This window comes from Macrosteles quadrilineatus, unplaced genomic scaffold (genome assembly GCF_028750875.1).
Source record: "Macrosteles quadrilineatus isolate MER2022 unplaced genomic scaffold, UCM_ALF_1.0 Scaffold_6__1_contigs__length_79288215, whole genome shotgun sequence".
Classification (NCBI taxonomy): Eukaryota; Metazoa; Arthropoda; class Insecta; order Hemiptera; family Cicadellidae; genus Macrosteles; species Macrosteles quadrilineatus.
In genome coordinates this window covers 61728655-61755167 of record NW_026542599.1, presented here as the reverse complement: position 1 = coordinate 61755167, position 26513 = coordinate 61728655, and the positions used below count along the sequence as shown (strand labels likewise).

Sequence of the window (26513 nt, the reverse complement as noted above, 5' to 3'; positions counted from 1 at the left end):
TTTGGTAGCTTGAAAATCTTAGTACCGGATATTATATGTATTTATTTAGTGTTTAGAAAGTATTTTATAATTATCACACTGCTACTAAGTAGCTCAACATTTTAATAATAGTGCAACTGGCATTACCTTTTGGTTTGGTATTTATTTAGACCAACTACTAGGATTATGTTAGGATTTTTTATTTGTAACACGGGATTTCTACTTCTCGAGCGTTAAGAGTCCGGATTTATGTTGTGGACTTTCATACTTATTTATAATAAAAATAATGAAATATGAATATTTATTATTATGACAACAAACTAAAAAATCTTAAAAAGTCATAATTATAATGATATGAATATAAATTCTATATCGTATAAATTCGACGCTTTACTCACATTACGCTTACGAAACGCTTTTCAAAAGTCAATAAAACCTGCTTTGAAAGTAAATTACTATTTATACCTCATTTATACCATCAGTTATCATGATTACGTTATATTTCTATAGTTATTTTTGATATTATAATATTTACAATCATATTATTAACCAATTTTATACTTACATTGCTCAAGTGAAAACACGGACGTACCAGCAAAACGTTATAACTATTTAGTGTATACGGTACTAACACTCACATTAAAATAAACCTCATAACTACATTAATATCTCGATGCTTTTTAAATTCGAACATACATTGAGGAAAAAATACTCTATGAAGATGGAACCACAAAGTAAGGAGTAAGTAATGCAGGGTAATCAAGATATATTCGCCACTGGAAGTCAACCACTTCAATTTGTTGAGAGCAGCAACCACCTGATACCACAGATGGTCTCTCTGGGTTCTGCTTGTGTTGGAGAATTGTAATTTATTAGGGAAGTTCCTCAAGATGGGTTTGGAAATTTTATTTAGGTTAAAATATTTTTATCTGTAAAAAATATTAAAGGTTTTGTGCATCTGCTGATATTTATGTGATTTTTACTGCATTATATCTAACTGCTGTAATAAATATGAATGTTAACAACGAGAACTATAATATTTACATTGCTAAATCTGTAATTTGGTTCATTTTCTTCAACAGGAATTCTTTTTTTTATTAGGTTTTTAATCCCATGAATTTCTTTTATTTCTTAAATAAAAACCCAGTTTATTCAATGTGTGTTTTGGTTAACAAAATAACATGTAAAACTACAACTTTTATTTATTATTGAATATTTACAATACGAATCTTTTAATGTATAATTGATTATATCACTTTATTATTTGAATGTTTCATAAATGTATTAAAAATTAAAAATTCGTAGTTCGAAGAGCGTTAGCTGTTTAGAAACATAAGCGATAAAAAAAATTGTATTATCCATTCAGTTTGATTAAAATACAACGTTGCGGTACATCTTCAGTGCCGTGGTGGAAACTAATATTTTCATTTCACTCTGCATAAAGTTTATGATTTTTAAATCACCTTAGAGATTGTGAACTAATTAAGCTATCACATAATCGTATATAATTTGTACCAGTGCTAATCAAAGTTGTACAACGTATGTAAAAAGTATGTAACACTTCTATGGGGATTTCCTTCGTTTTAAATTGGGTTTAACCGTAAAATAACTTAAATGTTGTATGTTGCTAGATTCCGCATGAAATTGAACGTTAACAAGATCAACTTTAATGATCTGTTCTTCGTCCTAATTACATTAAATTGAGCAGATAAACATAGCGTGAATGCATTTGGATTGATTTGTTATTAAAACCGCTTTTGATCACTGATAAATAAATAATTAATTAGATTTTTTGTATAAGAATAAGTAACAAATTTAAAACTAAGTCAAAATAATACCTTTTTCTGTCGTAATTGTGTGTGATTTTATTGTAAAAAATTCACATAAAATTGCAGCTGAGCTATTAATGTGCTTATTTGTACCCTCGGACTTTTTCCCGAATCGTATAAAAATATTTGATGTCCATACTAGCACAAAATAAGGTGTTTGTCAACATGCACTTTCCATTCTCAAAGCCAAATTGAAAACGCTCTTAACATCCCCTTAGAACAAATTACTGTGCATGCCAATACTTATTATAACTGGTAAAAATACATATTCGTGTGAGTAGTTATGGTCCCAAACATTCAAATACAGGGGTGAAGCTTTCGAACGATATATAAGTTGCGTTGATTGGCCACCTTGGTAGAAAAATGAAACCATTTTTTTCTTTGATTAAACGCTGCTTGCATCACTTTTAATAATCCTAGTTTAATATAATTTCATTAAGATATTACATAAAAGATGTATGTAGTATTGACTAACACCATTGAATTAAATCAATACCCCATTAGATAGACCTCGTTTGTTTATAAAATTGAGAAGAGTGCGAAAACAGATTGTGTTAAAAACTAAACCTACTCTTGTCCGTATTATTTAACGCTCCATTCTCTACACTCAATGATACTAAAATTTAATATTATTCTCCACTTAATGTATCCTAAGTTATACTGGGCCAAGAATGTAGCAAACTGTACCGTTATGTTGGAAATCCTTAACTAATAAACAGGTCACTTATATACGAAACAAAAAGAATCTTGTGTTTTAAACAGGGCAATGAGACTGTTAAACGTGAACCGCACGTTTTCGAAATATCATGCTGGTTGTAAGTTACTGCCAGAATAAAACATGATGGTGTTGCGGTGTAGCTGCGCTGAGAGGCGAAATATTGCAAAGAAATATTTTTATGTTTTTTTTTTTGTTTACATCATAGACATTTCTACGATAATCGTATGAAATACATTAATAGGTCTAAATATCCATTGGAAATTGAAATACTGTTAATAACTAAATCATATTATGTGAATGTAAAGAGAACGTATTTTACAGGAAGTTTTTATTACGAAACAATATGACAATTTTAAAATGAATACATCATTATATTAATTTAAATGTATATGATTCATTTTATTGTATTAAGAAAAACATATCTTCAGATGGTAGAATGGTATATGGAGAGCTAGTTCAAGACTGACAGTGAAGTTTCAGTCAATGCTGACGGATTAGATAGATTAATTCCTGTGGACACAGCAGCGTTTTTATCAGGCTTTGTGGGAAAACCCCGATATAATGTATTTTATAAAGTGTATAAATACCTTTTGATTATGTGATATCACTAAAATTTCTTTATAGTATATAAAGGTAAATAAGCTTAGTATATTTAAACATCTTTGTTATGAAAAATAATATTTACCTCTTAAGGGAATTATAACTGGAATGCAGGTAGAATGTATGTTTGTGAGGGATTTTAATGTACAGTATTACCTTCAAAATTAAATGTCTGGTTCACTATTGTTATTGCCATTTTTTCGCCTAATAATTTTACAACGTTTCCAAAAACCATTGTATATAATGATTTTGGTAAATATTACCAGAGACCAAACATTGAAATAATAGAATATTAAAATAGTCATTTGTATAACATGACTGAAAGAAATCGTTAGTAATGTAGCATTGTAATAAATGATTATCGTTGTAACCTTATTCTTTACCTACTGTGAACATACGTGTCGGTAATATAGATAGCATATGTAACATAGGCTACAACTGACATACACTTTACCTCAAAATGTAACTCCCCCTTGTACGCTTATAATTATATAGTGCTCTTGCCGAAATATACAGTATAATAATGTTTAACAATTCAAAAAATAAAACTATGATTCCAGGTGGTAATAAAATATGCATTAATAATATGCGTATATATAATTTACTAGCAGAGTACCCGTCTTTCGTACGGGATTGGCATATAAATATAAATGCTTATTGCAGTTATGCTCAAGCGTTGCGTTTTCAATGAGGGGATGCACAGTTTGACCAAATTTTCTTCTTAAAATTTACGGTATATAATAGCATTTGCTACTTCACCTAAACAACAGAGAAAAATAAACGATTAAATTCGTTAAATATCGCAAATTATTTATGAAATTAAAAACATAAACATAACTTTAAAGAATCCTAATTTGACAGTTCTCATTGCATATCACAGTTTTTTGTTGCTGCTTAGTTCAAATTAGCTGTTTTCATAAAAAAAAATAATAATAATAGTGCTGCACCTTGTTGGTAAATTTTATAACTTTTAATGCCTTTTGCAAATCATAGAATCAACTTTTTAGTTGAAACAGCTGACTAAAGTCTTTAATTCTCTTTCAATATGAATACTCATAAGGTTAACATGGGGAACTACAGAGCCACTGGGGTGGAGCCCAGAAGGATTTTTGAGATAAGAATATGCGTATATATGTTAATCTGGAATGTGAGCTATCATCATGCCAAATGTCAGCCCAATCCGTCCAGTAGTTAATGCGTGATTGAGCAACACACACACACAAAACGCACAAACTGATATACTTTCAGATTTATACTATTAGTAAGATTGTAATGAATACTTATTTATCTTGCAATAATGTCATTACGTGCATTATTTACTCATCAATGTCATAGATATTAAAGTCGCTGTCATTCTTTAATATTCCAAAAATATAATATATCACCTCAACTATGTGGGATATTAATAACGTTTCCTTCTTCGTCGAAACACGCACGTTAATCATGTGATTTATAGTGCAGACTTGCTTGCGACATCAATGGCTATCTACCAGTTACAATGCGAGCGTCGTTGTACTGCCCGTTATGGCAATATTAAGGAAAAAAGAATTATTACTGCAATTGAAAATTCTTGTAATTGTGAGGTACAGTCTGTAATTCGGTTTCGTTTGCAGTAAACATAAAACCTATTGAAAGTTACCTACTTTTGTCCTGACAGGAATTGTGAATGGCTTATTCAATTTCAATAAAACACTCACAGTAGTGAAATGGACGATAGCAGCTGTAACGATGGAAGTGGAGACAAAGTTCAACAAAGTTTGCATCAGACCAATCAGTGTACAATCATCACTGACCCGAGAACACAGACCAATCACAGCTGATTGAAAACTGTTCAAGTGAATAATTTGTTTCCTGACACTTCACTTTGCTGATCAATTTGTTAAGTTTCTATTTTAATTTGCATTGACAACAATATCTTATCGTTTATAAGACAGTTTTAATATTCATTGAAATGTTAAGAAAGTTTCTATTAGAATTAAAATATATAATAATTTCTTGAAGACCTAGTTGAAGGCATTTTAAAATTTAGGGAGACTTATCGTATATGAAAGACTAGAAATATATTTTATTATAGATAGTTAACGTATTAACATTTCTAGGTGAGCTCCAAGCTAGTGGTACGAAGCATTATTATATCCTTTTTACTATTTCAAAATAGTAATTTCTCACGCAACAGAATGTCTGGATTTTTTAATAAGTTAAAATTGGTTTCTTGTTCCTCAACGACGGAATAAATAGTTGTTACAATATTTTAAAAATGAATGGTTACAGTCATGGACCTCATTCTATTGTTATTCGGAACGTTGTCAGTTGTATAGTGTCGATTTGCATTATGATCAAAGATTAAGTCTAATGAAGACTCACTTTACATATTTATATTTTATGTTGTCAGTTTGTTAATTTTTCTCATAGTATTAAAGCATAATTCTTGTAATATTATGCTTTATATTATTATTAAAAGCGAGATTTATTGAGCACTTTAAACATTGTCGTCAATATGTATAGACCCACTTTCACTCGTGTTTTTAATATTACTTTTCGCTACACTACAAAGATTAGTTATTTGTGTAAAAAGTGTGAGAAGTGGCACTTTGCTGCACTCGAAAGATATGTTTACGCACGAGCCATAGGCGAGTACACGGATAACGTGCATAATAAAAGCGCGCTGTTTTGTGTTGTTTGGTTCGAATACTGTGTGCGCCAAAGTAACAACTGTACACCAAAGTAAAAACGAAGTAAGGCTTTCTGTACAATAAATCTGTGCAATGAAGCCCACTTTGTCGGGTCACTGTAGAATTTTTTTTTATATATACATTGGGAAATTTTTGATTACATTTAGGGACATTTTAAAACGCATAGCATTTTACTTGTTATGCATTTAATTTAAAGTTAATATTTACACTGATACTTACACAGTAAGCAATGTAATGATGAATTTTCACAGGCGAAAAACAAACATGTAACGAAAACAGGTCATTCCACAGTATATACGGTATTCTTTTTATACAGGATGAGGTAGTGAAATCAAAAGGGTAAAAAAATCACAAATAATGGAATAAATATTGGATAAATTGGAATATAATTCAAAAATAATTTAGAAACAGAGGATAACTGTTTTAACTGTTGTATATTGAGTTACATATGGGGAAAATATATATTGAGTTTCTTTTCGTTGATGTAGTGAGATTGTAAAATTTTGATGAAGATAATTAATCTTTCGTTTTTCACAAATCGGTTTGTATAATTTAAATATAAATTTACTCAGTTTTAATAAAAATAGAAATGCCTCTACGTACTTTATTAGTTTTGGTATTGAGATTAGAAGATTGTAAGTTTTATCAACTTAATCACTATACAGTCCACGATGGCAACCATTTGATGGTAAAAAATTGTTTTACCATCCAACAATTTCAGTTTTATTGTTTTCCATTGTATTTTTTTAAGCACTACACAACCCAACCCTATAAATGAAATACCTACTTCTAATGACCTATTTTAGTCAATAAAACACATTAACCCATGTGAATAACACATATTCCAATAGGGCATTGCTAATTAAATTCATATAAACACAAATTATTGGCAGGTACAATTACAATTTAGCCATTCCACATCAGTGTTACTAAGTGGAAGTAATATCAAACCTAATCAGCAAACAATCAATCTTCTCTCGACGAATTTCAATTGCTAACTGATTGACAAGTTCGCTCTACGTTCGTCATCTGCTAATTTACCCTTTGATGCTTCTGGTTTTGGATTTTTATAGTTTATAAGATACATGTTCAGTTAGTATTCAACTGTGACATGCATATTCTTCAATTCTTTTATTCATTAATCTTCAAATTTAAATTTAAATTCGTTTATGTAGCATAAAATGGACAAAATAATAGCATTAGCCAAGTGAGAAAAAGGTAAAAGTTGTGTTCGGCTATAGTAATAAAAATATATACATATAAAAACCGGCTTACCAACACGACAGGCTTACTATCTGTTCACAACAGATTGTAAAGAATTCCTTGACGCTGCAATATGAGAAATTGAATTGACGATCTTTCAAACTTTTTCTAAACCTTAAATGGTATGATTCCAGCTCCAGGGACGGAGATAGGTGATTGGGTAATTCAATACCATTGTGTCCGTTGTGTTATGGTGTAAGGCTTATTCGAAGAATAAGGTAGCATATTTTGGAATAGAAAATAAATCTCAATTTTGCAAAGAGTATGGACAAGCTAAAGATTCATCTGATACTACAAATAAAAAAATAAAGTGAGGTCAATTGGGATATAAGGCCATAATATACTAAAATCAGAAAATCGTAGTTTTGTTGCGTGTTTCAGGCTGCTCAATGAAAATATTCCAGAGTTGATCTTTCCTAAAATGCTAAAGAAGACTCTTGCAACTAAGACCTTTGTTTAGGATCGATCCCAAAACCTTAACTCTGTCAGTAGGGCGTGCCACTGTTCCATCTATGAAAAGTTAAAATATCTTGAGGTGTTAGTCTGTTATAGAAACAATTATGAGTTGGAGTTTTTAAAGTTTAGGTATAACAATCTGTCATCAAACCATTGGTCTAAGTTCTTTACCTCAGAAAAAGCACTCAACTCTAACCGGTCGATATTGCAGCTGCAAGCCAAACTAAAATAGAGGTGACCTAGTTGAAGAGTGTAGGTTTTGCAGATGGAGGGCATGAAGTAAACGAAAAAAAATAATAGGAATAGGACAATCCTAATTACAGAACCAGTAGTAGGGAAACGCCGGTTCTGGATCAACCCCGACAGACCAGGGATTCTCATTGTACCGTTTTACTTAAAATGTCTTTTAAACCAGTACAAATTTTTTTTAGTGTTCTTGTATAGTTGTATTCACACAGAAATTTAACTATTCAGGTTTTGGTTCTTGTAAATAATCAATAGTCTTTTAATTTCATTCCCATTTATTAACATATTGCTCTCTGGTAGTTGAACCCTAAAACAAAAGATATTTTTAATTGCCTGAAGGGCCAAAGTAAATTCTTTCATAAAGCTGAAAATTATTAAATAAAAAAAACCACTGCCTGCCTGCACCCTCCGTACTCACAACAAGAAATAAAATAATATTGTAAAAATTAAAGCTAAGACTTACCCACAAAGGGGACTATGTGCACTAAGCAATTCACATTATACATAACTACTACACTGACCAAATGAGACCGGGCCATGTGGTCCGACCCCTTTTATAAGCTCGGTTGTGACGTAGGCACTCTGACTATCTTTTCATAGGATCGAACCCTGAACAGCCAATCAGAGAGCACACGGTGGTTGCAGGCTTACATCACGTTTTGACAAAACTAATAAGTTAACTGCTTTACTAAATGACAAAATTTTAAAATACAAATTTCATAAAATTGTTACAAATTTCCCCCCAAAAAACAAAATTTTGGCATTTCTTTACAAGTTTAACATTTCAAATTCAGACTCACATACTAAGAAATTAAATTACATATCAAAATAAATCAAAAAACTTTTACATCATAAGTAATAAAATGTTAACAATAACAATGTAAACAATTGCTCATTCTTCGCCAGACTTGGTTTAGGACACGGGACCATCCTTCAGTGTGCAGTCTTTACTCTTGGCGATAACAGAGATAAGCGGTCGAGATTAGGGAGAACTGGAACGGTCCTTGCAAACCCTGACCCAGGTCAACTTATAGGAAGTACATGCAACAAAATTCCAAACATTTTTTAATAATGAGGTTTAGTAATATAAATATAGATAACAGCTGCAAGACAAATCAGGATACCCAAATTTTGGTTTTTTGTCAAAAGTTTGTAGTGAAAGTCGTGCGCGCATGGAGTTATGTTCTAGTGAAAAAGTCTCGTAAAAAGTGAAGTAATTGCAAGTGAAGTGTGAAGTGTTAGTGAAGTGCAAAGTGTCAAAGTGCAGTGTAAAGTGTTGTGTAGTATTTGGATATCCATAACAAGGTATTACTCAATTTAAGCAGGTGATTGTTATCTTAAACCATTTATTGACCTAATAAAATTTCATTATCTCTCTTCAATGATCTTACTTTTTCTTGTTTTATTGCAAACCAACATTCTCACATCGTTACTTTAAAATGTTACAGTAAAATATTAAAACTTTGCACTGTAACGTAAAATAAAACACATTATTCAAAGCTCTAAATATAAATAATGAATTGCAGCTTACTTGACAGCAAAATTACTCCATTAAACAAAATACAAACCATTTTTTTTTTTTTTACTTTAACAAAACAAAATAACCATTTCAAAAGATATAATCAGACACAAAGTCAATCATCAATTTCAATTAAAATTGATTACCATAATCTTTTGCATTACCATCATACTTACGACTTACACCTCTTGTCGTTTAGTACATATTAAAAACCATTTTTCCCATCGGACATCATTCATAAATCCTTTTAACTTCAGGTTTATTACGGTTAAGCAATTATTTAAAAACCTGTACCTAGAAAGGATTAGTTGCAACATTCTGAAAATACACATAAATGCTAGCATATAAAATCATGAATTTCATTTCTTAAGTCTAACAAGTTTTAATAAAATCTTATACTAACATATTTACATATTTACAAACTCAGCTATACAATAACAAACATAGCTTTTGATCATTGATTTACTCATCCCTGCAAACTTCATTTCTTTAACTTCAACTGTGAAATATGACACCTCTTAACAATACTTAAATCATTGAGCTTTTGAACCAAACAAGTAACTTCGGTTATGAAGTATATTATTCTATACGGTCCATCAAACCTTAAAGCCATTTTCTGCATGAAGTTTTTACTTTTGTCACTTAAATGATAGGTTTTGACAAATACAATACTGCCCTTTTTAAAAGGATGTTGTGAATTCTTATCATTATACATTTCACGAGCAAGATTTTTATTTACAGACTTTTTAAGATTATCTACTACTTTTGTAAGCTTGGTAGCAATGTCATTAGATTTTATTTGTTTGTCATCAATCAAATCGTTTAACTTCCACATGTTAGTTAGTGTTAAATTAGGAGGCCTGTTGAACATAATCTCAAAAGGTGTACAGTTTGTAGACTCATTAACAGCTGAATTAACTGCTAATTGTATTTCAGAAAGATTTCTATCCCAACTACTCTGTCTATCATGAAAATAGATTTGAAAAATTGATTTAAAATTCTCAAATACCTTTCTGATTTGTTGCTCCTAGGTACATAAGGCGTAATTGTTTTTTGCAATATACCCTTATTAAATAAATAGTTTTTGATTTGATTACTAGTAAAATACTTAGCATTGTCTGTCACTATTTCCTTGCACAAACAAAAGTTTTTGAAAACAACATTTTCTAATGCGTTTATAATAGTTGAGGATGTCGCATCTCTAATGGGTACAATCCACACATACTTACTGAAGTCATCAACCATTATTAGCACATTTTTATTCATTGCCTTACCTCTAACAAGTGGTCCGAATACATCAATGTACAACCTGTCCATTACACCTTTAGAGAAACTGGAGATCAATGGTCCATTGTAAACCTTCTGAGCTGGTTTACCTTGGTAACACATGTCACAATCTGCAACTCGTTGTCGTATTTCTTTAACCAAATTCGGTCTGTAAAAATACTGAGTAACTCGTTGTATAGTTTTTAAGCTACCCATGTGGCTTCCTGCTAAAGAGTTATGGAAATATTTAAACACCATGTCTATTAGAGTTTTAGGCAAATAAACTTTTGGTGAACTACAGTCCCTCTTTTTATACATTAAAACTCCTTTGTTTAAATAAAAACACAGTTTGTTTTCACCCTTTTCAATGCTCTCAATTATTTGTTTAAGTTCACAGTCTGCTTCTTGGTGCACTTTAAAGTCGGTATACGCTACTGGGAAGTCACTAATAGCATTTATTGACTTTATAATGCCTAAGTCTCGGATTGAACTCTCATTACTCTCATTACGCTTATTTACAGGTTTCTTTAGCCTAGAATCATTATTTACAACACTACTAAACTCAACTTTCTCAGACTCATTGACAGTACTAAAGATTCTCGACAAATAATCTGCTATGGCGTTATCTTTACCCTTGATATGTTCTATAGTAAAAGGAAGACTAAGCATTACTTCACACCAACGCCCGATTTTTCCTAGTTTCCTAAAGTTTGACAATACCCATGCTAAAGCACTATTATCTGTTTTGAGAGTAAAAGGCTGAATTTCTAGATAAGATCTAAACTTATTTATCGCACACACAACCGATAAAGCTTCTTTCTCGTATACAGATAAACATCTCTCTGCATCATTAAACTTTTTTGAATAGTAAGCTATAGGTTTCATTTTATCACCAAAGTTTTGAAGCAAACAGGCTCCACAGGCTTTATCGCTTGCGTCACAATGTAGCGTGAAAGGCTTACTATAATCAGGTATACCTAATACAGGTGGATTTGCAACACTATCTTTAAGCTTATGAAAACTAGCATCACATTCGTCAGACCATATGAACTGTTTGTTTTTCTTTCTTAATTCATTAAGTGGACTTGCAATCTCAGAAAAGTTAGGTATAAAAGATGAAAAGTAAGATACCATTCCAATAAACCTAGAAACTTCTTTAGCATCTTTAGGAGCATGACAATCTCTAATTGCTTGCGTTCTATCTGGATCAATCGACATAGTATCCTTAGAGATTAAAAATCCTAAATACTTAATCTCCTTAAATACAAACTTTACTTTCTGTGGGTTGACAGTTAGATTGTGTTTACTAAGCCTAGACAAAACTTCGTCTAAGTGTTTGACATGTTCCTCATATGTTTTAGAAAACACAATGACATCATCTACAAAATTAATTACATAAGAGTACTGAATTCCATCAAACACTTTGTTCAAATATGAACTCAATAAACCAGACCCTAAATGTAATCCATAAGGGATTCTGTTCCATTCATAGCTTGAGAAAGGTGTTGTGAATGCAGTTATATGCTTACTCCCTTCACACAACTTGATCTGATGAAAGCTATTACATAAATCAAGTACTGTAAAATACGTACAACCCTGTAAATACTGACATATCTGATTACAATCTCCAATAGGATAGTTGACTCTTTCTATTTTGTTATTTAACTGACTGTAGTTAATTACAAGTCTAAATTTCTCAGAATTAGGCTTTTTTACTAAGAAGGTAGGACTTGCATAGGGAGATAGTGAAGGTCTTATTATGTTTTGGGAAAGTAGGTCATCTAGGATTTCTTTCATGGCAATCATACGAGGAGGGGATAATGGATAAGTTTTCAGGGATACTGGTATATCATCTTTAAGCTTAAGCTTGAATTCAAAGTCTAAACCTTCTCCAATCTTGTTTGTAAATACATTAGGGTATTTAGCAATTAGCTTAGCTACATCCTCCTTAGCTTTATACAACCCTACTTGTACATTTTCATTGATATTACACACAACCTTGTTTGAATTACAAACAAACTCGACTTTACACTCTTTATCAAACTTAAAATGACAGCAATCATTGTTTAAATCTATAATCATACCAGACTTCTTGATAAACTCACTCCCTAGTATTACATTCCAAGTTAGATTTCGACCTACAAAGAATTTTACACTCCAAGAATATCTGTGTATTCTTATCTTTACTTCACAATAACCCAGAATATTTACATTTGTGTTATTAGCTGACCTACACTCGACTTCAGAATTGTAAACTCTTTTAACTAACCCTTTTGATTGTAAGTTACTAAGCATTCTGTCACTTATTAAGTTAATACTACTACCCGTATCAATCAAAGCATTTTCTATACAGTTATAAGAAAATTCAGCCTTTAGTGTAGGTAACCCATTACTACAGTTAGTGTCAATCTTTAAGTTTAACCAATCATTATTGTTTAGCTCAAATTGATTTGCTTTAAATTTAGATTGTTTCTTAAACTTGCGTCTTTCAAGTAAGTTCAAACTTCTACCAATCTTTTTATTACTGTTCCCGGTGTGAATGTTTCCATGGGATGGAGCCCTGATTGGAGCCTTAACGGGTCCATCCCTCATCACGCGTTTTTTGGCGGACCATTTTTGGAATAGTGAGTTTGATTTAAATGAGTATTTTGACCTTGAGTGCGTGATGGGTTATTAATGCGTTTCCTACACTCCCTCGCCATGTGACCATAAATACCACAATAGTAACACTTTCTAGTAGCATTAGTATTATGTGTCCAAACCGGTTTACCATTATTACCTGGACTAGACCTTAAACTGCCTCTTCGCGTATCCTCATAGGCAACATTCTGCTCATGTACACACAATAACTCTAGTTCCTTAAAACTAGTGGGAGTTTCTGTTAATGCAAGACGGCTTCTAGTTGATTGATTCAAACCAATTATAATTAGTTTGACAATGTCAAGTTCAGAATACAAACAATTCAACAGTTTAGAATTTTCTCTGATTTCTAAAATGTAACAACTTAAAGGCTCGTTATGCTTTTGTGGTCTATTTACTAGTTCTCGTTTCAGGTTTTCTCTTAACCCTAGAGGTACAAAATAGTTTAACAATAGATTATGTACTCCTTCAATTGAGTGGCCTAACTGCTTAAATTCTACAATTTTACTGTACAGCGGTCCTGTTGTGTAGCCTAGTATTACATCTAATATTTGGAAGTCTGAGAGCTCGGATTCTTTTTTAAGTTTCAGCATGACTTTAACAAAGTTTAGAAGTTCCCTAGCTTCGAGACCATCACAAGATTTTACATTTTTCAAGTGTCTCTCAACAGGATTGGGGAGTTTAGCGTACACATTTAACTGTTCATTACAATGGGGCCTCTCATTAGCTTCATTAGAAATATTCAATTTAGACATTACATTCTGTTCAATTTCTTCGTCCTCGGCAAAAGAATCGCTTAATCTACGTTCTATCCTAGATTCAAGGTCTTTATCTACTTCAACTAAACCAAACATTGTTTCACATTCTGATAAGACTACTTCCAACTGCTGAATATCCTTCTTTTGTTCATCGTTAACTTTGAAACTAGATAACACAGTTAACCTTAGTTTGTAATGATTAATCTTGGCTTTACATCTCAAAGAATCTACTACCCTCTTCTCTTTTCCACATTCTTCTATTTTTAACTTTAACTCTTCTAAAGCTACTTTAATTGTCTTTATTTCATCGTTTATAACTACCTTTTTAGCTATATTATACGCACTTGGTTCAATATTTAATTTTAAAACAGAACGTAATCGCTTTCTTAGGTCTGCAACAGTTTGATTAGTTTCTAGTTTAACATTCCTAATTGTAAGTTCATATTCAAGTTCTGTTTTAATTAATAGGTCCACATGTGCACCCATTTTGGACACAAAATACACTTAGTCCAGTTTATGCACTTTAAAACACATCTTCATTTGAAATAACTAGATATACTAGGTAGTAAGCAGAGTGGCGCATTTAATTTGTACCGTTTTACTTAAAATGTCTTTTAAACCAGTACAAATTTTTTTTAGTGTTCTTGTATAGTTGTATTCACACAGAAATTTAACTATTCAGGTTTTGGTTCTTGTAAATAATCAATAGTCTTTTAATTTCATTCCCATTTATTAACATATTGCTCTCTGGTAGTTGAACCCTAAAACAAAAGATATTTTTAATTGCCTGAAGGGCCAAAGTAAATTCTTTCATAAAGCTGAAAATTATTAAATAAAAAAAAAACCACTGCCTGCCTGCACCCTCCGTACTCACAACAAGAAATAAAATAATATTGTAAAAATTAAAGCTAAGACTTACCCACAAAGGGGACTATGTGCACTAAGCAATTCACATTATACATAACTACTACACTGACCATGTACATACAATGAGACCGGGCCATGTGGTCCGACCCCTTTTATAAGCTCGGTTGTGACGTAGGCACTCTGACTATCTTTTCATAGGATCGAACCCTGAACAGCCAATCAGAGAGCACACGGTGGTTGCAGGCTTACATCACGTTTTGACAAAACTAATAAGTTAACTGCTTTACTAAATGACAAAATTTTAAAATACAAATTTCATAAAATTGTTACATCATCTATTTACTCTTCCACTCATCGAAAAGTCGTTTCTGGACCAGCCCCCAGTAGACTAGAGATTTGCCCATTTTCAAGCCCCCTCCCTTCCAGCCAGTAGAGTATATATGTTCGTCCTACTCTGGGACCCAATATAGACCCTAATGGGAGTCAAAATTGGGAGGTAACGAAGACCCACCACCACTTTCCCTAGTAGTATATATATCTGTGTCCTACTCCCGGAGTTTATATGGGCTCTTATGGGAATACCTCCCAACAAAATCCGGAGGTGTCCTCCAACCCAACACATGGAGTATGTATGTTTGTCCTGTGCTGGGGTTGAATATAGACCTTATGGGAACAAACTCAACCCTTGTCTCATCACTCTGAGGCAAAAATAATATTTTTTTAGTTTTTTATTTTCTTACAGTGATTTCCTAGAAATTGTTTACAGTTGTCTAATGATGTTTCTCGAAATGTCATAACTGAATCCAGTTTCAGAGACCACGACTACGTATGCTGTTGTTCCGGCATCGGCTTGCGCGGTCGCGATAGCATTTACGAAATCTAACTCAATCTGGATGTCACTTCTCGAGCGATCTGTGCTCATTGGGTGGAGATGAGTGTCTATCACCAACAGTGGATAATCATTCTTGAACTCTGAAGGAGATACGAACACATTGGTGTCTCCAAAGTTCACCAGACGATATCTGACCAACTGTTCGTATAACAGTCTCCATTTGCCTTCAGTGATGTGTATGTTCTGCATTTCTTGAGGATAACGTTCTCCGTTTATTTTCACTGCGACATTTTTTATGTTGCAACTATCAAAACGGGAGGGAATTTTCTTCTGGTCATTCCAACGGCTAGTTTGCAACCCCACAATGACAAATTTTGGGTTGTATACATTTCTATAAACGTTAGTGATATCGAAGTTGAATGAGGCCCCGAAAACACCTTTCTTTTCAATACACTGCCACTGGTAATAGTTGTATACCAATTTGCTATGATCACTCAAACGGGTCAACCCATCGATCAATTGAATCTTGCTGGTGGCCGTATACTCGACTAACGGAACTCGAAGAACGAAAGATTTGATTTCGACTTTTCCATCCTCTGGTATTGTGTCTGTTGCGGCTGATCCTTTCCAAATGAATAGTGCATCGTTATCTTCAGCACGAGTGAATACGACTTCGAATCCGCCTTTGTACATAGGATACCGTAGATGATCGAAGAAGCCGAGACCGAGGTGTGCAAGGGTACCGATTACTTCGAAGTTGCCTCCACCAGTGAACGTGGATACGAAACCACAGTTTCCTAGAGAGTTCTTGTTCGAACTGGAATAGTTGAGGATTCCCTTGACCGTGCTTGTGACACCAGGATAGTCGACAGTGTCGATTGTGGTGTTGTGTTTTTTGAGTTCGATTCGAGTAAACAGAAACGGTACGAAATTGTCGATGAGTTTAATGTTTGTTTTATCGGCATAAGCAGCCCCATCAGATTTCTTGACGACTTTACCACAAATGTGAAATTGTATTCCTGAATCGTAAAATGTGTCACCATGATCGAGTTTAAAAACCGTGTAATTATTTGGAGTGTTGAAATTGAGTTCAGACACCGGCATGACAGAGCGGTATTCGCTCTTCACCACACCGCTTGAAAACTGATTGTATGTAGCATCCATTTGTGTTGGTTACTTAATATAGGTTGAAAAAAATATACTATGTTAACATTACGATTTTACTCTTTAGGCCTCATGCTCAGTAGCGAACTCAAGAGCTGTGTATTAAATCCGTGATTACGTTCGTGTTCTTCGAGGAATTCCTGGGACACGTTTTGATACTTTATGATGTAGTACCAATCTACGTTGCCTGCAAAATCGTGTATGAATGATTCAGACAGTGTTTGATATTTGCTGACCACATACCAGCACTCGTTAAAGTTGATAGCCATTTCCCGGAGGAAGCTCTCATCGAACTTTGTCCTCTTCAGTACGGCATACCAGTTTACGCGATGGAAATACGTGCGTAACATGTCGATGCTGAAATCGTAGTTTTCGGATAGGAGACCCCAGTCGAGCTCCTTAGCGTACTTCATAACGAACTCGTCTGTGAGAACACCCTTAGGTGCTTTCGCTTCCCGAGAAAGAATCGTCCATGCGTTTTCCATGTTGTACTCTTTCTCTCACTTATATACATACAGACGTTCCTAGGCCGAGACCGAGTTTGCGTTTCATCCACATTGCACCGGTGGTACCGAGTGCGACAGCGCGTTCGTTTAGATCGGCGTCAGAAGACGTGACCCTATTCCAAGCAGCGTCTTGCAATTTCTTATCTGCCACCCATCGATCTTCGGCACGCCTATGATCCCGATACTATATGTCATGTTTCTTGCACGCCTCGTCTAAGGGGTTGACTCCTTTGTCACCACGAGCCAGGCGATCTGATAGCTTCGTACCAGGTCCGCAATAATTGTACGTATCAAGATTCCAACTACGTGGAGCGTGTAGCTCAAATGGTAAACTGTTGATTAAGTTGTTTAACAACCCCGATCCTTGAATAGCGTGTTCAGGTAACGCTGACAGACAGCGTATGAGATACTTCAATCCGTTTGGTCGTTCGATTAGCTCCTGCATGCGGTCGTATATAAATTTCACGACTGATAGCTTCTCGTTGTGAAAGTTATTGTTTCCAGCAGCCTCCTCAGCGTGTATGAAATTGAGCCGACTGATCAATTCGTTTAAATCCTTTATGTACCGATATTCGATTGGTGTTTTGTCATCGTACCGTTTCAACCCAGACCCAACTGTCTCTGTGGGTGTTGATGTAATTGGGGTTGTGGGTTTATTCATCTCATCCCAAATGGGTTTGATCATCTGTTTCCACTTTTGACCCTGACTTGATTTCGGTCGTCTAGTCGAGGGATCGTTCTTTTGATACAACGAGTTGGATGTCAACAGAATTTCCTTGTATGAATTCCAATCGTCAGATGTGTACTCATCAGACTTAACAAAACCTTTATTCGTCAAGAGTTTCCAAAGACCTTCACTGCCGACAAAACTTTTACCTGACATCACTATATCATCGTAATTAAAGGTGATTGGTTCTGATCCAATTTTCAAACGTTCACTCGTCACATCATAATAAATACCAAACTGTGAATCACTTGCACGAGGTAAGTATCTCACACCAACACTGCCCAAATTGATTACATTTGAGTCCACCAACTGTCTGATTGATTTGTTCTGAACGTTTTCAGTTTCCACTTCATCTTCGTTATCGAAGGGAATTTGTTTACGATCTGGTGTACTGTATACTCTTGGTCTAAAGCGAGCAACCATTTGATTGTATTTTTGCTTTTTCAACCACTCCTTTGTCTTTTGTTCTAATAGATCATCTTTTTCTTTTTTCTCTTTTATTGCATCGGTAATGGTTTGATATTTCTTTTCCCTTTCTCGTTGTTCCTCTCTTTCTAAAATGTGTACGTTAGCAAATTGTTGTTGAAGTCTATTTTTTACATTTTCTAGTTGCTTTGCCTTGGTGACAGTCAACGGTTGTTTTTGGACATCTCTTGTAATGATTGTGGTGGATGGACTTTTTGTTGGAGACGATACAACTGATATCTCTTTAAGTTTTTGTTCACGTTGTTTTTGCTCTTCCAATTCAGCGTCATGGAACTTTTTCATCAGGTTACTCTCGATAGCTTCAAGTCGCTTAGCAGCTTTTGCATCCATCATAACCTGTGTTCACTTATATTATACAACGTCAGAAAAAACGACATATATCGTTTCTTGTATATAAATTGACATATCGTCGAAAAACGACATTTCAATCAAAAAACGTGATATAACGTTTCTAGTCTAAAAACGACATATCGATCGAAAAACGACATTTCAATCAAAAAACGTGATATAACGTTTCTAGTATAAAAACGACATATCCATCAAAAAACGATATTTCATTCAAAAAACGTGATATAACGTTTCTAGTATAAAAACGACATTTCAATCAAAAAACGTTATATATCATTTCTAGCTTAAGATGTGACATTTCACATTGACGTTGTAAATATCGTTTTCTTCAGCATGCATTTATATTTTCCAGAGTGTGCTTTTTTAGTGGTATTGATGGTTACAAATCCATGTTGTTCCTGCCAACACCGACGACAGAGCTTTTCAAACTCAGATAACGACATATCGGAACCGACAAAATCCTCATGAATACGTGTCATGTAATGCTTGTTTTGTGTAAACACACACAGCAGATTTAGGTTGTTACGGATTACTTGCATATCGACACGACCATAGCTCTGACTCAGGTATATACATGATATATTTTTGTGACGACCTCTGATGTAATAGTCTTTGATTTTTGATTGCTCATCAAGTAAACAGTCATCAAACACAACCAGTGAATTTGGTTTGCATTCATCCAATGGAACCAAGTCGGAACAATCAGAGAAGAAGAACGCAATTTTGCAGCCGAGGTTTTTCTGCACTCTTTCATAGTGTTTTTGTAGATCATGGTACGCTGGTTGTTCTATTGATCGACTGAACACGTAGAGATGTTTAAAAGTGATACCATCTTTGTTGTATATGAGATTAAGCAGTAAATTCGTTTTCCCACACCCTGATGGACCAACGATCAAGCAACGAAGTGGTTTTGGGAAGACACCACCTTCCACCCTTTCACCATCTCTATAGTAGACGTTTATTTCCATTGCCTTTACTTATAATACCACTTGGTTGGTTTCATAGGAAACTCCTTGACAGCCTAATGTCTCGCTCTGTTTATTTAAACATCGACTGTTGTTGCTCTAGACCTACCAATCAAAGTTTCTACTCGGTGTAGACGTTTAGACAGCTCTAGAAGTTCAATTCCGTTAATGGCGTCATATGCACTGTTGCTGCGACTGATGCCACAGATCTTTCTACCTCCTTTGATCTGAATACAGTCTTTTGTGACTTCGAGACCTTTTAAAATACCATCAACTTTATCATTTACTTCTTCAAGCTGTTCTTTAACAACCACATCAGTCTTATCTATAGCTTTTGCAACTTTTACTATCCTTTTGTTCTTGGCACTAATATAATGTTTCTCGAACCCGACTTGTTTGTTTATAATGGAGGTCAGATCCTTTTTTAACTTATCAAACATGTTATCTACCTGAGAAATAAATTCTCTTTTCATGTTACTGATCTTTGAATCTGTATCGTGACTGCAAGTGAATTCCAACGATGAAAGTTTTTCATTTAACTTATCTGTTGAAATGCTATTTTGGTTAGCACTGCTGTCAGCCAGTTCTTCTCCGAACCGATCGAATTTAAATATAGACATCATGATGCTCTTATAATGATACCAAGTCCAAGTACACCAGGTTTTCAACATTACTATTGAGTATCGGGTTGTTATTTTGATCAAGTATGTTGATTGTTATGCAGTGAATTGTCCTCAACCCTGGTTTCAAATCAACATATAACCTTTCCTTCGGTTGTTCAGATATCTTATACCCATGTGGAACTTGAGGGAAGAACGTGTATAGCAGTTCAGTTTCCGCATGTTTGTGATCATGTGTGTCATGGTTGACGAGACTGTTATGCACTATATTGCAGTGTATCTCAATAGTATCTACTGCCCTCAACTTTGGAGGTCTTTTTCCTGTCACTGTTTGATTCTCAACATAGTATGAGCTACTGTCGGCTCTCTTCTGTTTTTCTTTTGTTGGAGGATCAAAACCAAACAACTTGCAGCATGCTTGATCCATATAGAACTTCAATGGTGAGTACACAGAAAGAAAATCACCATTTTTACTCAGTCTAAATTTAGTAGGATCAATGTTCAGATTCAAGGATTTTATGTAGTCCTTTGCAGTAACTTCCATAGACTCAATCGTCCAGTAAGTAACCTCTTGTGAAAGTGAGAGGATTCGGTATTGCATGGATGTCACTATCCCAGAAGAAAATATTCGCTTCATCACGGACGTTGTAAATATTGTTGTCTGTAAAAAACGCAACAAGTGCCATACGATGCTTCACGTTTTCCTCCAGATGGATTGGGTGTTCCAAGTGGAGAGTGACGCGAGAGCTTGTACCTCTAAGTTTTAATAGTGGCATGGTACACTTATAATTTGCTCCACCAAGATTGCCACGAGTATTTCTCATCTCTTAAAGTGTTTATGATCGAGTTCCAATTTGTATCATCGTTTGAACATCGCTTCAGAACTTCAAGGCAGAGATGACCGCAAATAGGAGGGTCTTCAAACTCCTGTACTCGCATATCATTATAAAGCAAATCACGCTCGCCTAAATACTTCACAAGTTCAATTGGTGGTGGAGCGTTGCCAAATGAATCGAAATACAGCTTTTTACCATTATGCATTTTGATATAACAGGTCCAGTGTGTACCATTCGAGTCCAAGTCACCGAGATTCAAAATACCACATTCCATTTCCCATGGGGATTCTGGCAAAACTTCACGCATGAAGACACCTCGAAATCCTTTCAATCCCAACACTTTGGCCCATCGTTCGAGGTCACCAAGCGTTAAGGGGCTTATGCGTTTTTTTGTAATAGTAAAGCATCCAATTTCCTGTTGATGCATCTTTTCAAACCAGCACCCTTAGGATCCTTGTCTATTATCGTGTCCAACTCATTGTCAATCAAATGCTTCAACCATGGAATAAACCTTTCCTTCAGCATCGGTGCTAGGTGTCTTCTGACAACAGGTGAGATGAAACGTTTTCCACCAGGAACGGCACCCTCCACAAATTCCAATACTTCTTTCAGCAGGCCTCCCTGTTTATTTTTCAATAGCTGGTCGTAGCTGAGGTTCAGCCGAATGCCTGTTTGGTTTCGTCTAGCTTTCTCAATAGCCTTATGCTGGACACTGTCTAACAGGATATGGTCCGTTCCACTACGACCTATGTCGTCACTTGTCAGTCCAATTATAGCACTCCTCCGTTTCTTATAGGCGATACGAAGCTTACGTTTCTGCCCTTCAGAAAGACGAATGGTGTGCCTGTGCAATTCACTCATGTTGTGCTTATATCACTATAAGTACTCTTATTATAAGCTCGAAATGGTATACGTATTTTATTGTGCCAAGTGTAAAAGGAAAACCACTTCGACCGATGTGGAACGTATTAAGACGGTTAACAACAAGTGGCGGTTAAGAGGCCGATGTGTTAAATGCTTACGCGAGAAGAGCACGTTCACAAAAGCGCCTGTATCAGGAATCACTGATGTCAAATTTGAAGAGGCACAAGAGCTTCATCGACCAGTAACAAAAAAGTTTCCAAAACGTAAAATCGTCACTCTCTACATAGACGACCTGTGGGCTGCTGACTTGGTTATAATGGACAAGTTCTTCCGGGAAAACGATGGATATAAATATATGCTAAATGTGATTGATACATTTTCCAAGTATGCATGGTCCGAACCATTACTCAGGAAGAGCGGTGTCGAAGTGACAAACGCGTTTGAAGCCATCATACGAAGAGCTAAGGGCAATGGTCACAAAGCACCTAACCTATTACACACTGATAAGGGTAGAGAATTCGTCAACAAGGATTTTAAATGTCTTCTTGCCAAACATGGTATAAAGATGTATCATACGGAGAATGAAGAAAAGAGCTCCATAGTTGAAAGGTTCAATCGCACACTCAATGAACGAATGAAAGTGCATTTTGAAGCTAGGGGGTCATTCCGTTGGATAGACATACTACAGGGCCTGTTGAGTAAGTACAACACAAGTGTACACTCCACCATTCGCATGAGACCGGTCGATGTGACTGTGAAAGTCGAGCCAGAAATTCGTAGCTTGTACCTCGATCAATTTCGATCAGTGAAACGTCCACGACCTAAACTGAGAATTGGCGATCGAGTGAGAATAGTAGCAAAGAAAGATACGTTTGCCAACAAGTACACTCGAAACTGGCGAACAGAGATTTTCACAATTTCTCACATTCAGTCTACAGCACCGGTAACATACAGAATCATCGATGGTAACGGAGAAGAGATCCTGGGTTCGTTTTATGAAAAGGAATTACAAAAGAGTAATTTCTAAGTTAATGGTTTATTGAATAGTGACCCCAGGGGAGGGAATGAATTCCATCATCTAAAATGTATCGTTTATCATCTTGGTTTGACAACACTACTTTATTAAGTGCTATGGTGTAGAGGTCGTGACTGAAACTTCTAATCATATTTATGGTTTTAGTGGTTTCCAAACCTTCAAACAAGCATTTTTTGTAGTCGTCAAATGTTATTTCCTTCTCGGTGACTGACTTTTTGACTCCTTTTGACTTTTTGCATACACTACCATCCTCGACTTCATGAGCATACATCTTAGATCTTAGAGCAATCTGTTCTCGCATAATCCTCCCACTCAGTTCATCTTTCATTTTACCAAGAACCTTTTTGTTGACTCTAGGCATCCCATACGGATTGTTCTCAGGGTAGTCACTTGTATCAAAGTAATCTATCATGGTTTTCATATCCTGGTAAAAATCAGAGGTGGCAATGGCATATTTCAAGGAATCAGTGTCTGTATACTGCAATCGTGCTTTGTCACCGTACTTTGATTTAATCACATTATAGTGAAAATCGTATATTAGAGTCTTTGGAACATCTAATACACTCATACCAACATATATAGGTTTATTAAACAGGAGTTTTGTCCTTTTCATGTGCACAGCAGAGAGATTTTCAGCAAATATTGTACGATCCTTGAATGTAGGTTGAGCAATCCATTTGACAATTTGTTTTTCCTTTGTCGCCAATCGCACATCCACTCTGTTACGTATGTTCTCCATTGTCTTCCCAAACACACCATTATTCATCAGTTTGTAAAACTCCTTTTCGAAATCGTTCTTTGCCTGAGTTCTCAGTTTTGTATTCAGGTCAATATAAGTAGCTATCCAGTTTGATTGCTTAAAGGAAATGACTCTATGGATCTTCTTCAGTTTCAATCCAAGCTTGAGGTACAGCTTGAGATTCCTATAGTGAACCACGTACTTCTCTTTGTCATAAAGTGTTGTCAACAGTTTAACCTCTTTTCCTCCTGGTGGTACTCTCTGCTCTGGTTCAAGAGGAAGATCGGAATGCAAGTCGTGGGCATCTTTAGGATATTCCAAATCCACTTCAAGTATATACCCCGTATCGGCATCGTCAGGGATTTCGGTGACATCGATGTTTGTATCACACCATTTGAAATCTCCGTACGGCATGTGTTGAACCATTGCCCATTATATAGGTTATTCGCATCTAAGTATACCAGATACTCAGTTGGTTTGCTCGAATCGTAATCCTTCATGTAGGGATTATTGGCTTTAGCATGGCGATTAGAACTTTGCGATACACCACCTCTAATTCCCTTCTCAATCATAAGTAGCATATCGTAATCTGAAATAAGTTCCAGTTCAACGTTTGTCGTTTTTAGCATAGCACTCCAAGCAAGACCAGGTGTTGTGAAAAACCATGCAGGATCTAGTTTGTACGTTGACATACACACATTTCGGAAGTTCTCCATAACATCAGCTAGTAGGAGGACATCTGATTTATTATACATCAATGTGTACTCTTTCATATCCTCCATTTTAAATGAATCCCACACTCTTTTAGCATGTTCATAATCTTTAGGGTCAACATCTGTTTTAGTGAGTATGTTGTAGAATTCTTCCTGTTTAGGTAAATGAGTTAGCTCATATTTGTCCTCACTGTCCATGTAATCATATGGGTAAATACCTTTTCTCAAAACCAGGTTCAACTCAGATTCATTGAAGTATTTAGCAGTGTGTGTAAACTGATCTTTCTGAAGATTTTTGGTGAGTGCATCAAGGCTACTGGACATAAACTTGAACGAATCCAAAAACCTCAGTTCAATCATGTTCTGCATTTTAACTGTGTATGATATGTAACGTTCTTCATTGTTTGGGATCACCTCTATTTCCTCATCATTCATACCTAGCATTTTAATAAACAAATGTGTGTCATAGCCCGAGAGGTTGTGAATGAAGACAGGAATGAACTTGGGTTTCCTGTACAGAATGTTGCATTTGTTGTGTGCAACTCCTCTGAATTGTCCTGTCAAATGGTCATGATCAAGGACCCTATCATCTTCTAAAGGTTTTTCACAAATATGGCATGTTGTTGAGTTTGATATAATACACTGGTCATCTACCGTTAAATCCATAGGTTTGATAGCCTCACTAGAATACAAATGTCTTATTTTTTCAGACTCCATCTCAAGTTGTTCCACAAAGACCCTTCCAGCATCTGCACCAAAGTATGTGACAGGAGGTTTATAGTCTCCATCTTTGGAAACGATGTAATATGCAAAACTCATAGCCAAGTGTTTTTGGTAGCTTTGTGTTTGTTCAGTTTTGATGGTTCTGTTGGACTCAAGAAGACATTCAAAGTCTGCATACACCACGAACGGGACTCGCATTGACTTGTTGAAATCATTAAACTTGATGACCGTCCCTTCTTCTGGAAGATTTATTTTTATACTTTCATGTCTGCTGCAATCCTCTCTATGTCTGTCCAAACCTTCTTTTGATCCAAAGTGTAACAGACAACGTTTACACAACCATAACATATGATCATGTTTTGATATCTGTGATTGTACAAGTCTAGATAGATTCTTTATGTAACAATAATGGTTTGTGTCTGCAGACTTCAAGTAGAGCAGGTCTACGTGTCTTTCCATCTCCTCGTTAGTGATTCTGAGAGGAACAACTGAATTTTCGATTCCGTGGAGAGTGTAAACATTGACAGAGATATTGGCACGTTTTTCGAACTTTGTAATGTCATCTAATTTCATGGGAAACTCAATGTCTTTGAAAACATCATCAAGTTCATGTTCATAATCTCTATACATACTCACTCTATTAACATTATCCTTCGCGGGGTGTAAAGCTGCAAGGATAGACCACAGGAAACATTTCTGATCATTATTATTAATGTTTATCACTGCTTTCTTGGATTCTATCTTCTTCGGAAGTTTCATGTAACTAGAGCCCTTAAGAGGTGTGTATTTATTTACTCTGATTTCCAAATCAATGACCTTCATCAAAGTCCAATTAGAGCCAGTTGCTTGGAAGTCTTCAATCTCTGCAAGTATCTTTACCTTTGCATCATTGTAATATTCAGAGATGTCTGTTGTTGGATACACAATTTTATTAGTAGTCTTGAAATTCATTAGTTGTTTTATTTTCTTGTCTTGAGCTACTCTCTGAAATTCAGCATGAAAGACAAAGTCGACTTTTATATTGCTTTCCACGACCATTTCTTCAATTTTTTCTTCAACCAAATCTGTGCACATGTTCAAAAACAAAGTTGGATCCTTGACATTAGTCTTGTTGTCGATA

At 35.0% G+C, this 26513-nt stretch overlaps 1 protein-coding gene across 2 annotated transcripts in view; it reads left to right on the top strand.

Moving 5' to 3' along the window:
- LOC128997203 (lachesin-like) overlaps positions 1-26513 on the top strand; it is a 255507-nt gene that overhangs the window by 205972 nt on the left and 23022 nt on the right. The gene's annotated exons all lie outside the window — the stretch shown is intronic.